The sequence below is a fragment of the Urocitellus parryii genome, chromosome 2 (genome assembly GCF_045843805.1).
Source record: "Urocitellus parryii isolate mUroPar1 chromosome 2, mUroPar1.hap1, whole genome shotgun sequence".
In the NCBI taxonomy this organism is placed as follows: domain Eukaryota; kingdom Metazoa; phylum Chordata; class Mammalia; order Rodentia; family Sciuridae; genus Urocitellus; species Urocitellus parryii.
This window is the reverse complement of record NC_135532.1, coordinates 216,797,569-216,808,692: the sequence shown is the minus strand read 5'-3', so window position 1 is coordinate 216,808,692 and position 11,124 is coordinate 216,797,569. Positions and strand designations below refer to the sequence as shown.

The window sequence follows — 11,124 nt, the reverse complement described above, 5'->3', positions numbered from 1 at the left end:
TTATGCAGAATTCATTGTATTTCTTTTTAAAATATTTGGTAGTATATGCTCATATGTTAGAATATGTGCCTGGAGATTGCTTTTAATTGAGGATTTAAACTACAAATTCAACTTTAAAATAGCAATAGTTATCGACATGCTTTTTGGGTGACTTTGGTAACTTGTTACAGAATTTTTCCATTTTATCTAAATTGTTAAATTTATAATCAGAGTCTGTAGTAATGGCCTCTTTTCCATTGCTCATGTTGGTAATTGTGGTTTTTTTCTCTCTGCCAGTCATTTTATAAGTTCATCAATTTTATTGAGCTCATTGACTTTCTATATTGTTTTGAAATTGTTTTCAGTTTCATTGATTTATGCTTTTATTTTTTAAATTTTTTTTAGTTGTAGATAAGCACGATACCTTTCTTTCTTTCTTTCTTTCTTTCTTTCTTTCTTTCTTTCTTTCTTTCTTTCTTTCGTTCTTTCTTTCGTTCTTTCTTTCCTTCTTTCATGTAGTGCTGAGGATTGAACCCAGGGCCTCACACATGGGAGGCAAGTACTCTGCCACTGAGCCCCAGCCCAAACCCTTGTGCTTTAATTTTTTATTATTCTCTTTCCTTCTTGTTTTGGTTTTATTTTGCTCTTCTTTTTCTAGTTTCTTAAGGCAGCCACTTAGATTGTTCGTTTGGAACTTTTCTCTTTTCCAATTTGAATGCTTTAATGGTATAAATTTTCCTCTAAGCACTGCTATAGCTGCATCCCACAAATTTTGATTTATTGTGTTTCATATTCATTCAGTTCAAAATGTTTTCACATTTCTATGAGAATTCCTTTTTGACCTTTGAAGTATTTACAAGTTTAACTGTGCTGATTAATTTCCAAAAGTATAGAGATTTTCTTATTCTGTATTGATTTCTAGTCCAATTGCATTATGACCAGAGAAGATACTTGGTATGATTTTTAGTCTTTAAATTTGTTAAAAATTGTTTTATGACCTAGGATATGGTCTATCTGGGTGAAAATGGCACGTGAACTTGAGAGAAAGTGTATTCTGTTGCTGTTCAGTGGCTTGTTCTGTAAATGTTAGTCAGAACCAGCTGTTTACAGTGTTGCTTGGTTTTCTGCAGTGTGCCCTTGCTGATTGCCTGCTAAATTCTGTTGATCACTGACAGGAATGTTGGTGCCTCCATCTCTGAGGGTGGATTGCCTGTTTCTCATTCCAGTTCTGTTAACTTTTGCATCCTATATTTTCCAGCTCAGTTGTTTGGTTGGTGCATCCACATTCAGGACTGTTTGTCTTCTTAGTGAAAAGTGTATGTACTATCTCTTTTATCCCTGATACTTTTCTTTGTTCTGGAGTCTACTTTATTGTATTCATTTATATGTTCTTTTTAGCCTGCCTGCAATTATTATTATACTTGAAATGAGTTTCTTGTAGACATCATATAATTGAGTCATTTTAAAATTTTGCCCTAGCAATCTATCTTTTAATTAGTCCATTTACATTCAGTGTAATAATTGTTGGGTTTTTTATAAAAAACCCAACAATTACTTGTTTTATGTTTCTCTAATTTTATTTTTTAATATTTATTTTTTAGTTATAGATGGACAAAATATCTTTATTTTATTTTTATATGGTGCTGAGGATCAAACCCAGTGCCTCTCACATGCTAGGCAAGTACTCAACCTCATAAGCCACAACCCCGGCCCTCTCTATTTTTAGTTTCTGTGTTTTGCATTTTCCTAACTTCTTTTAGGTTATTTTGAATATTTTCTATTTTATCGTTTGCTTTTTTTTTTCTTTTTTGTATTCGGGATTGAACACAGAGGTGCTCTCCACTGAATTACACTTCCAACCTTATTTACTTATTTATTTGATATTGGGTCTCCCTAGCTGAGGCTGGCCTTGAACTTGCAATCCTCCTGCCTCAGCCTCCCAATTACCTGGATTATAGGTGTGCACCACCATGCCCAGTTATCTCTTATGTTTTTGCTAAATATCTCTTTATGTACTTATTCTAGGGGTTAAAATACACATACTCAATTTTTCACAGTCTATATGGAATTAATTTTTTGCCACTTCAAGTGATATGTTATCAACCTGTGGGTTCCCATTTATCCTCCCTCACGTTGTGGTTGTCTTATTCATTCCATTAAAATATATTAAGAACCCTTTAAACAATGTGGTAAGAACCCTTTAAACAATGTTGTAATTTTTGTTTCCAGGCATCAAATACATCTTGAAGAACTCAGGAGAGGAATAGTCTATTAATTGACCCAGGCTCTTACATTTCTATCGCTCTTTTTCTCAGCTTCTTCGTACTCCCACTTTGCTTCATCTGCCTGAAGAACTTCTGTAGCAGCAGGGCTAGTGACCACGAGCCCTCTCAGTTTCCTCCACTCAAGAAAGCCTTCGTTTGTCTTTTTCCTGGAGGACATTTTTACTGGAAATAGAATTGTGAGTTGACAGTTTTTTTCTTTCCGCACTTGAAAAATGTTCCATTTCCTTCTGGAGAAATCAGGAGGAAATTTGAAGCCTATTCCCCCTTAAGTAATGTGTTGTTTTTCTCTGGCTATTGTAAAAAATTTTTTTTTCTTTAGTTTTCGGCAGTTTGAGAATGATGTATCTGGGCATGGTTTTGTTTGGGGTTTCAGAGACTTCTTGTTTTTTTTACGTACTAGGGATTTAACCCAGGGGTTTTTTTTGTTTGTTTGTTTTTTACCACTGAACCACATCCCCAGCCCTTTTTATGTCTTATTTTAAGACAGGGTCTCACTGAGTTGTGTAGGCCTTGCTAAGTTGCTGAGGCTGTCTTTGAACTGGATCCTCTAGCCTCAGCCTCCCAGGTCACTGGGATTCCTCCCAGGTCACTGGATTACAGGTGTGTGCCACTGTGTCTGGCTTTTCCTAGACTTCTTGATACCTGTAGGTTTATATATTTTCCCCAAATCTGGGAAACTTTCATCCATTGTTTCTTCAAACTTCTTATATACACCACATTCTTTCTTCTGTCTTTCCAGGAATCTGAAGACGAGACTGTTGGACTTTCTGTAATCCCTCCCAGGTTCCCGAAGCTCTGGTCTGTGTCAGTCTCTTCTCCCTGAGTTATGAAGAGTCTATAATGTCTGTTGATTTATACTGAAGTTCACAGACTCTTTCCTTTGTCATCGCCATTCTGCTGTGGAGCCCATCGGGTGAGATTTGTGTTTCGGTTACATGAGTTTTTAATTCTGCCATGTCCTTCTGGGGCTTCTTTGTATCTTCAGTTTCTTTCCTAACATTTTTTTTATCTTTTTATTTATTCCAAGAATGTTCGCTGGGTGCTATGGTGTACTTCTGCAATCCCAGCAATCAGGAGGCGGGGGCAGTTCAAAGTCAACCTTGGCAACTTGAGAGACCTGTTTTGAAAAAAAAACAAAAAGGCCTGGGAATATAGCTCAGCAGTAGAGTGCCTCTGGGTCCCATCCCCAGTACTAAAAGACATAAACTGCAGCATTTTTACAGCAGCTGCTTTAAGTTCTGTGTCCTGTCAACACTGGCTTCTGCTGATTCTCTCTTCCTATACGTGTGGAGATCTTCCACATTCTTCATGTATATGCTGAGCCTGTTTTTATTATAACCTGGACATTTTGATGATTATGTCAGAAGACTATGGATTTAAACTCTGTAAAAAATGTCTTGTTACCTGGTTGAATTGGGGTCACAAGTTCCAATCTTCCATAGGTAGTGGTTACAATCTCAGTTCTGTTTTCCAGGACTTCAGATCTGTCCTCACGGATACGTGTGGTGGCCAGTGGCCAGTGGCCAGCCTGGGACCTGGGCAATGTTTTGTTTTGTAATTCAGTTCTCAAAGTCGGTGGTATGTTATTTAGGGTCAGGTCTATTTTTGTACTTCTCAGCAGGGAGCCAGTAGTTCATGAACCACTTTATAGGGCTCCTCTTCTGAGCTCTTCCCTCTCCTGGTACTTTCTAGTTCCCAGGAGCCTCTTCTACTTGCACTTCCCACAATCCTCTCTGTGTTCTGGGACAGGCTATGGGCGGGCAGCGAGGGGGGAAAACTAGCACTGGGGGTTTTCCCACCCTTTGGGACTGCATCTTCTCTGCCCACAGGGAAGAGTCCCCTTCCTCAGAGTCTAAGACTCCTGAAAGATCTCGGGCCCTGACCTTCTCAGGATTGCGTGGGAGCCGGGACACAGGAGAAGGGAGCCAAGGAAAACACCATGGGATTTCTCCCTCCCTTCTGAGTGTCAGGAGATCTCCTTCTGGGTTGCCCCAGGGTCTCTTTCTGTCTGGGAGGGTGTCCATTTCTGGGTTCCAGGCTGTGCTGAATCGAGGGCAGATCATTCTAGAAAAGGAAAAATGATAACTCATCACCAGGTCAGCAGGACCTGAGATTCTGTCTTCCTGGCCAATACTCTCATATTTGTTTTTGGGAATTTTTTTTGAGTCTTCGAGTAGCTATTCCATACGTTCTAGATGGGATTCACAGCAGCATTCACTAGGAAACAAGGTGGAATGTGCTTCCTCCAACTTGCCCTGAACTAGAACCCCATGTGTTTTATGCATTCAAAAACAGGATTCTGACATGAGATCCAGAGGCTTCATCAACTGCCAAAGAGATCCATGGTACAGAAAATACCCTTAGCCGGAAAAGAGGGACAGACATATTGGCAGGTGCAACCAGTATGTGATGTGCTGAGGAGGCCCAGCGAGACTCTCCAGAAGCCCCTGGAGAGTACCCAGGCTGGTTTGGGTTCAGAAGAGCATCCCAGTGAACAGGGGAGGAGGAACATCCCTGGCAGATGGAAAGGAGTCCTCTCGCACCAGCAAAGATCCAGAGCATGGAAAGTGTGGGTCACAGCAAGTGGTTCTGAACAGGCAGGATGTGAGCTTTAGTGGGCACTTGTGACCATGCAGAGAAGAGAATCACATTGTTTTGTTAGGTAGCACTGGGGGACTGCTAAGTTCAATGCGAGTCTCAACCCACTGGAAGCTGTCAGTCTTCATCATGGAGCCACATTCCAGATCTCAGTCTCAGATCTGTACGTGGACTCCGCTGCATAGACATTCAGTATTTCGGTAAGGAGCCCGATCATTCTGTATGCTTGGCAACACTCTCTGTTGTGGATACATATGCCATCGGACAGCTATTTAAAATTGCTATTTCAGAGATCAAAAATTCAATGAGGAGACTGAAAGCAAAATTATGGAAACGCAGAATGCAAAACAATAAAACAGCCAAAGGAAAAAAAAATATTGAATTCCATCTTTTCATGATTATAAACTAAAAGAACAACTACAGATAATCATCATAATTGGAATAATACATTTCTCTGTGCTTTTGGAAAAATTCAAATTTGTCAGAGCTTGAGGCAGGGTGCAGAAATAAATAGGATGAAATAAAGAAAATCTGTTTGGAAATAAAAAGGAACTAAATTCCCAAGGAAGGTAAATCTAGCTTGCAATATTATGATTCGAATCTCCACAGATGAACACAGGCCTGACCCTGGGGCTGTGGGCCAAAGCTGACCTCAGCCGTGGAACCCCTCCTTACCACGGAAAGAAGAAGAACTGGGGGTGAGGGAAAATCATATATTCATCCCACTATTGAATTGTTTCCAAAAAGATATGACTAGGTAAGGAACAAAACAAATAACAAAGATCTCACTTAATTTATCTTTAGAAAAAATAATGTGAACCATGCTGACGTGAACATTTGTGCACAAGTTTTATTAGGCACATGCATTTTTCGATTGTCCTGGGAATCCTTACTTAGGAGTGGAATTACTGGATTATGTGCTAACTTTATATTTAGTGTTTTTAGGAATTGCCAGTCTGTTTTCCAAAGGAGCTGTATCATTTTGCATTCCCCCGTGGTGGAGGAGAGTTCTGATTTCTCCATGTTGGCAGGATACTTTTTAAAGCAGCTGAAGAACAAGCAACTAGAGGAAAAGGGGATGCTCGGCACCCCCACCTCTCTCCTGGAGAGCATTACAAATTGGCAAAGATCTGCTTCTCTTTCATCTGTACAAATTGAAGCAGAAGCAAGAGGGTTTGATCAAAGCTCTTCCCCTAAATTGGGGGATTTCAAGCAAGGCTGAGCCCTCCCCTGCGATTCCATTTTCTCTCCTAGAAATGAAGAAAGATGCATAAGCCTCTTATTTAGATAGAGTTATGCATGACAGCGTTTTGGTCAATGACGAACCACAGACATGACGGTGGTCCCATAATTTAGTGTCATCTAGTCGTATTGTAGCCATCTTAGTTTGTGTAAGTACACTCACATAATGTATTTGCATGATGCCAAACACACCCAATGATTCATTTCACAGAAGACATCCCTGTCGTTCATGATTGAACATTATAAAAACAGCAAGAAATATGGATTCAAACCTAGGACTTTAGAATATGTGACCAACATTGATGTGAAATTCAGCCAAGTCTTTCGCAAAGCCAACTTGAGCAATCAAGGAACCTCCTGGATCCCAAGGGGAGAGGTCTTCCTTGTCCTCTTTCTAGGCCTAAGAGAGCAAAGACCAGGGCAATAGAGAAGTAACCTGAGTGGCCAGTGCTGTAACCAAAGATTCTGCCCAGATACCTGGAGTTAGTGGTGTTTTCAGCCAGTTTGAATGGAAAGGCAGAAGAGCAAAATGGACAACTTCTTTCTAGAAGCCTGAGGATTGTGCTCTGCAGCATCATACTTCATCCTTAGAAAGAACCACCAGTGAGGGAAGAAATGGACTCAGGGTATGATTCTAGGCTTCTCCATATTTTGAATAATCCTCCTCCTCCTCCTCCTCCTCCTCCTCCTCCTCCTCCTCCTCCTCCCTCCTCCTCCTCCTCCTCCTCCTCCTCCTCCCTCCTCCTCCTCCTCCTCCTCCTCCTCCTCCCTCCTCCTCCTCCTCCTCCTCCTCCCTCCTCCTCCTCCTCCTCCTTTCTTTTTCTCCTGAGACACTGTCTCACTAGGTTGCCCAAGCTGGCCTTGAACTCCTGAGCTCAAGTGTCCTCCTGCCTCAGCCTCCCAAGCAGGTGGTACCACAGATACTTGTACTTTGAACCTCACGTCCACTTAAGCTGAGTGACACGGTTCACACAGACCTGTAATTCTATTGGTCAAGGGCAAAAAATTACAATGGTGCAGAATGACTCATAGACTGTTTTGTCTTTTTTTTTTTTTTCCTACAATCAGCTCCAGGGAGGTGGGGTGGGGTGGAATATTCCTTTATAGGTTTCTTCCCCTATGCAATTCAAAATGCAAGGCAGCAGAATAATGAAACCAAATGTGCCATAATGGAAAAAATAATTCCACTCTAAATAAGCCTCGTTACTCCGAGAAAGAAAAAAAAAAAAAAAAGGGAGCTGAGAGTGTATGCCCCTTCCCTTTCAAAACTAAACCATAATCAAAGGCAAACAGGCTAAAAAACACAACCGAGATAAAACTGGAATTTGCAGCTGTGGCTGAGAGTCACGTGGAGGGAAGCGGCACCCACACAAGAGCACCTGGGAGCTGGGCACTTTTTCCGTTCAGTAGGTGTCTGGGAAAATCTTGCCCCGTGGGTGCAGGCCCCAGGCACTCCACGGTGGGGAGCAGCAGTCAGGGCCTGTGGTGCAGCGTGGCCTGGAGCTAAGACAGGGACCAGGTTAGGAGCCCCAGGGTGGCAGGAGGGGTGGGGTTCAGCCACCTGCAGATGGCCTTCCCAGGCGAGAACACAGCCCTGCAGGTCCAAAGGTGCTGAGTGTTGCTTTCTGTGGCTTGAGAAGGTGGGCCTGCCCCTCTAGAGCCTTTCCATCTGTGAGGCAGAGGTGCCTGTTTCCTGACCAGGTTCTAGAATGAAGTGTCCACCCAAGACAAATCAGAGTCTGAGGGTCACCTGCACCTCTATGCCTGAGGCAGGACGGGTCATGACCTCACTCTGACCCTCTGCTGTGTCACCCAACTATGGCTGCAGTGGTTGGGCCTCTCTCAAAGCTGACTTCTTCCATTTGTGTCAGTCATCCTGAGAAATCGGCGATTGTGGTCCAAAATGCTAGCCCCTCTGGCCACGGGACCCTGTCCCCCTACAGCTCTGGGGCCCTCCCTTCCCTCCTTCCTTTGCTCTGCATGAGTCATTGTCCTTTAGGCCAAGGCAGCCCTCAGCCCTCAAGGGCAGGCACTCCTGTTGCTGTCCCCAGGGAGCTCAGCTTCAGGGAGGTGGTTTCTGGCTCCCACCACTCTCTGCCTCACCTCCCCTGCTCCACTCCATCATCACACCCGGGCCTTGTCTTCCCTGGATTCCTCCACCTCTGAGATCTCCTCCTCCAGTTGACATTTGCATCTGCCAGAGGCCTTGGTTCAGAAATCACAAGAGCAGTCAGAAATCCCCTGCTTCCATCTGGTGGCCCTGGCTCCACCCACACCCTCTTCTTCCAACCTTGCTCTCAGCTAGCTGTTAAGGTTGGAAAAAACATCCAGTGGCCTCTTGCGCACCCAGGCTCCCTGCACAGATTCCATGCCACCTGATGCATCCTGCTGCTTCAGGGAGTGACAGTAGACCCAGCTCCTCACATATAAATGAGATCCATGTCTTTAAAGCTATGGCCCTAATGTCTCCTTACCTTCCTGTCACTTAATAAGTTTTTAAACTTAATAAGTTTTTAAACTTATTAAGTTTAAAAAGTTAAACACACGACTTTTACACAAACATAAAATTAATATTCAACTTGTTAAGCCAAAAGGATAGTAAAAAAGCTTAAAGAACATCTGTGGAATTTTACAGCATTCAAGATCAAAATAAAGTGTTGGAATGACTGCCAGGTTAGCTAGGAAGCTGGTGAATGTGCCTACGTGGGAATGAGCCTGTAACCCTTGTGGTTGTCTTCGCTAAGGGACAGAAATTGACAAGGTAACATGTACATTTACTGTGTCTGGGCTTATCAACTAGTAAATAGTAAAGTCACACAGAGGTATATTCTCTTCAAGAATGGAACTATCTCTGGGTGAGCCTGTCAAACAATGCCCCCAGTATGACCTTGGGGGGTAGGGAATGTCCCTTGGCCTTTCTTAAGAAAACTCTAGTTATATCAAAGTTTCCAACCTCATCCCTTCTGAACTAAAAAAAAAAAAAAAAGAAAGAAAAAAAAAAAAGAACTACAAGTGCATCACTCACACCCCTACTGGGCTCTTGATGACCAAGAAATGATTGTCACCTGGCAGGATTTCACACAGCACGACTCGGCAGTAGGAGTGGTATCCTGGCGGCCCTCCGATCACACAGATGGCCACCAACTCTCTGGAGGCCAGTCCCAGCCAAGAATACAGACACTTTGAGTTCCAGGACATGTAGTTCAGGAACGGGCTGGGGGATTTATACCTTCATCAAGACATCAAAGATCCAGAACTTCAAGGAACCTCCTGGCCCGACTGCTCAGATCTCCCTGGATCTTCTGGGACAGATGCTGCTTCCTTTATCTGGTTCTCCTGGGGCTCAGGGAGCCCACTGCCCGCTCGTGCCAGGGTCTCAGCAGCTGTCCCGGCAAGGATCTCTCCTTTGAGCTGTTGATCAACTTAGGGACTTTTCTTCTTGCTCTGTGCTCTGTGAAAAAGACGGGTGTCTTGGCTGAAAACTCTAAAAGTTAACTTTTAAGCTGTAATTTCTGTGAAGTCGAATAATCCGACTGTTATCATCTTAATTTTATTAGTAGTTGTGCTGTGCTCAGAACCTCTGGGGTCTCTCCTACCACCAGAAAGAGCATAATAAGGCCCCAGGGACAATGACCTCACCCACAGGCGTGCTATCTTCCAAATCACATTAGCTTTCCCTAAATGAAAGCCTGGCCATGCTCACAGGTCTGCAGTGCAGGAAGGTCTGCTGTGCGACCCGTTAGATTGTTTCTCGGAGTATTTTTCTTACTCCATCTTTCTTCGTTGTTATTGATTTTTTTTTTCCCTAATGTGTTTCCAGCACATGTCACTGTTTTTAAAAATTAGAAATTGTACTTAGCGAAAGAAAACAGAAAGTGCCCAGCATCACATTCCTCAGAGATCAATGCCACTCAGACGTTGCTACTCAGCATTTTGGTCTTTGTTTCTGATTTTTTGGTAAAGAGAGGAGACTGTGTTGTAGTGCCCCGTAAGCCCCTTTTTCCACACAATAACGTGGGTCACGGATGGACACCCAGAGACACTCCCCTTGTCCAGGGTGGCCTCACTCTTTGCAGCATTTGGTGGTGTACATGTCGCTAAAACCCAGTTCAACACAAAAGCAGTCCTGTGTCAGACCAGTCTTTGCAGCAGTTCAGATACATTTGGGAGGCAAAATAAAAGGGATCTACCAACTCTGATGTATCCATCCAGAAGAGAAACGGGCCGCGTCAGTGGGGGAACAGCACAACCGCAAGCCCTCCAATGTGGTGCTGTGTCATGGTGTCACCAGGCACCGAAACAAGGCGCTCTCGTGGTCTAAGAGAGGAGATGCGGCGGGCCCCTGGTGGTGGCAGTGGAGGTGACGAGAAGTGGTGAGACTCTGGATGGGTTTCGAAGGTGAGGCAACAGGATCCTCTGGGGGATGTGGAGGAAAGCAAGGAGTCCGACGATTCCAAGACTTGGTTGGAGCGCACGGCAGGCAGGAAAACCCTTGGAAGAGCAGGCCTGGGAGGGAGGCAGGAGCTCAAGTTGTGGAGAGTGAAGGCCAGACGCCAGTGAGGGTTTTCACAGAAGATGTGTGCAGGCTGTTGGAGATCCTGGGGGGACCCCAGAGAGAAATCCAGGCTGAAGACAGAAATGAGGGAGCCCCAGTATAAACCTAAATGGCAATCAGAACCCCAGGCAGGGTGGAGTCACCAGGCAGCTGAGAGTATTCAGGCTGCGGCCGGAACACCCCAACACTACAAGGAAGAAGGGAGGGAACCACCAGAGGAGCCCCGAGTCAGAGCCAGCAGGGTCTGGACGCCCTAGGCACCAAGCAAAGGAGGCACTTCTAGGGGGGACACCAGCCGCTGTGTTAGTGCTGCTGGTGGGGAGTTAAAGGAGGCCCAGGACGGGGCCTGGGTCTGAGGGAGCAGGGCACAAGCCACCATGGTGTCCCCACCAGCGCCACTCACACTCCAGAAGGAATCCACAGCTTGTTTCTGCTGATGGGAATGACCAGAAGTTGTGGAGTTCA

General features: G+C 44.2%; 1 long non-coding RNA gene across 1 annotated transcript; it reads left to right on the top strand.

The window, feature by feature from the left end:
- Nucleotides 1-2,299: 2,299 nt before the first annotated feature.
- Nucleotides 2,300-3,368, top strand: LOC113186144 (uncharacterized). Its single transcript, XR_003301233.2, has 3 exons — nucleotides 2,300-2,440; nucleotides 3,004-3,177; nucleotides 3,292-3,368. It is a non-coding gene; the product is annotated as an uncharacterized LOC113186144 (long non-coding RNA).
- Nucleotides 3,369-11,124: the final 7,756 nt, after the last annotated feature.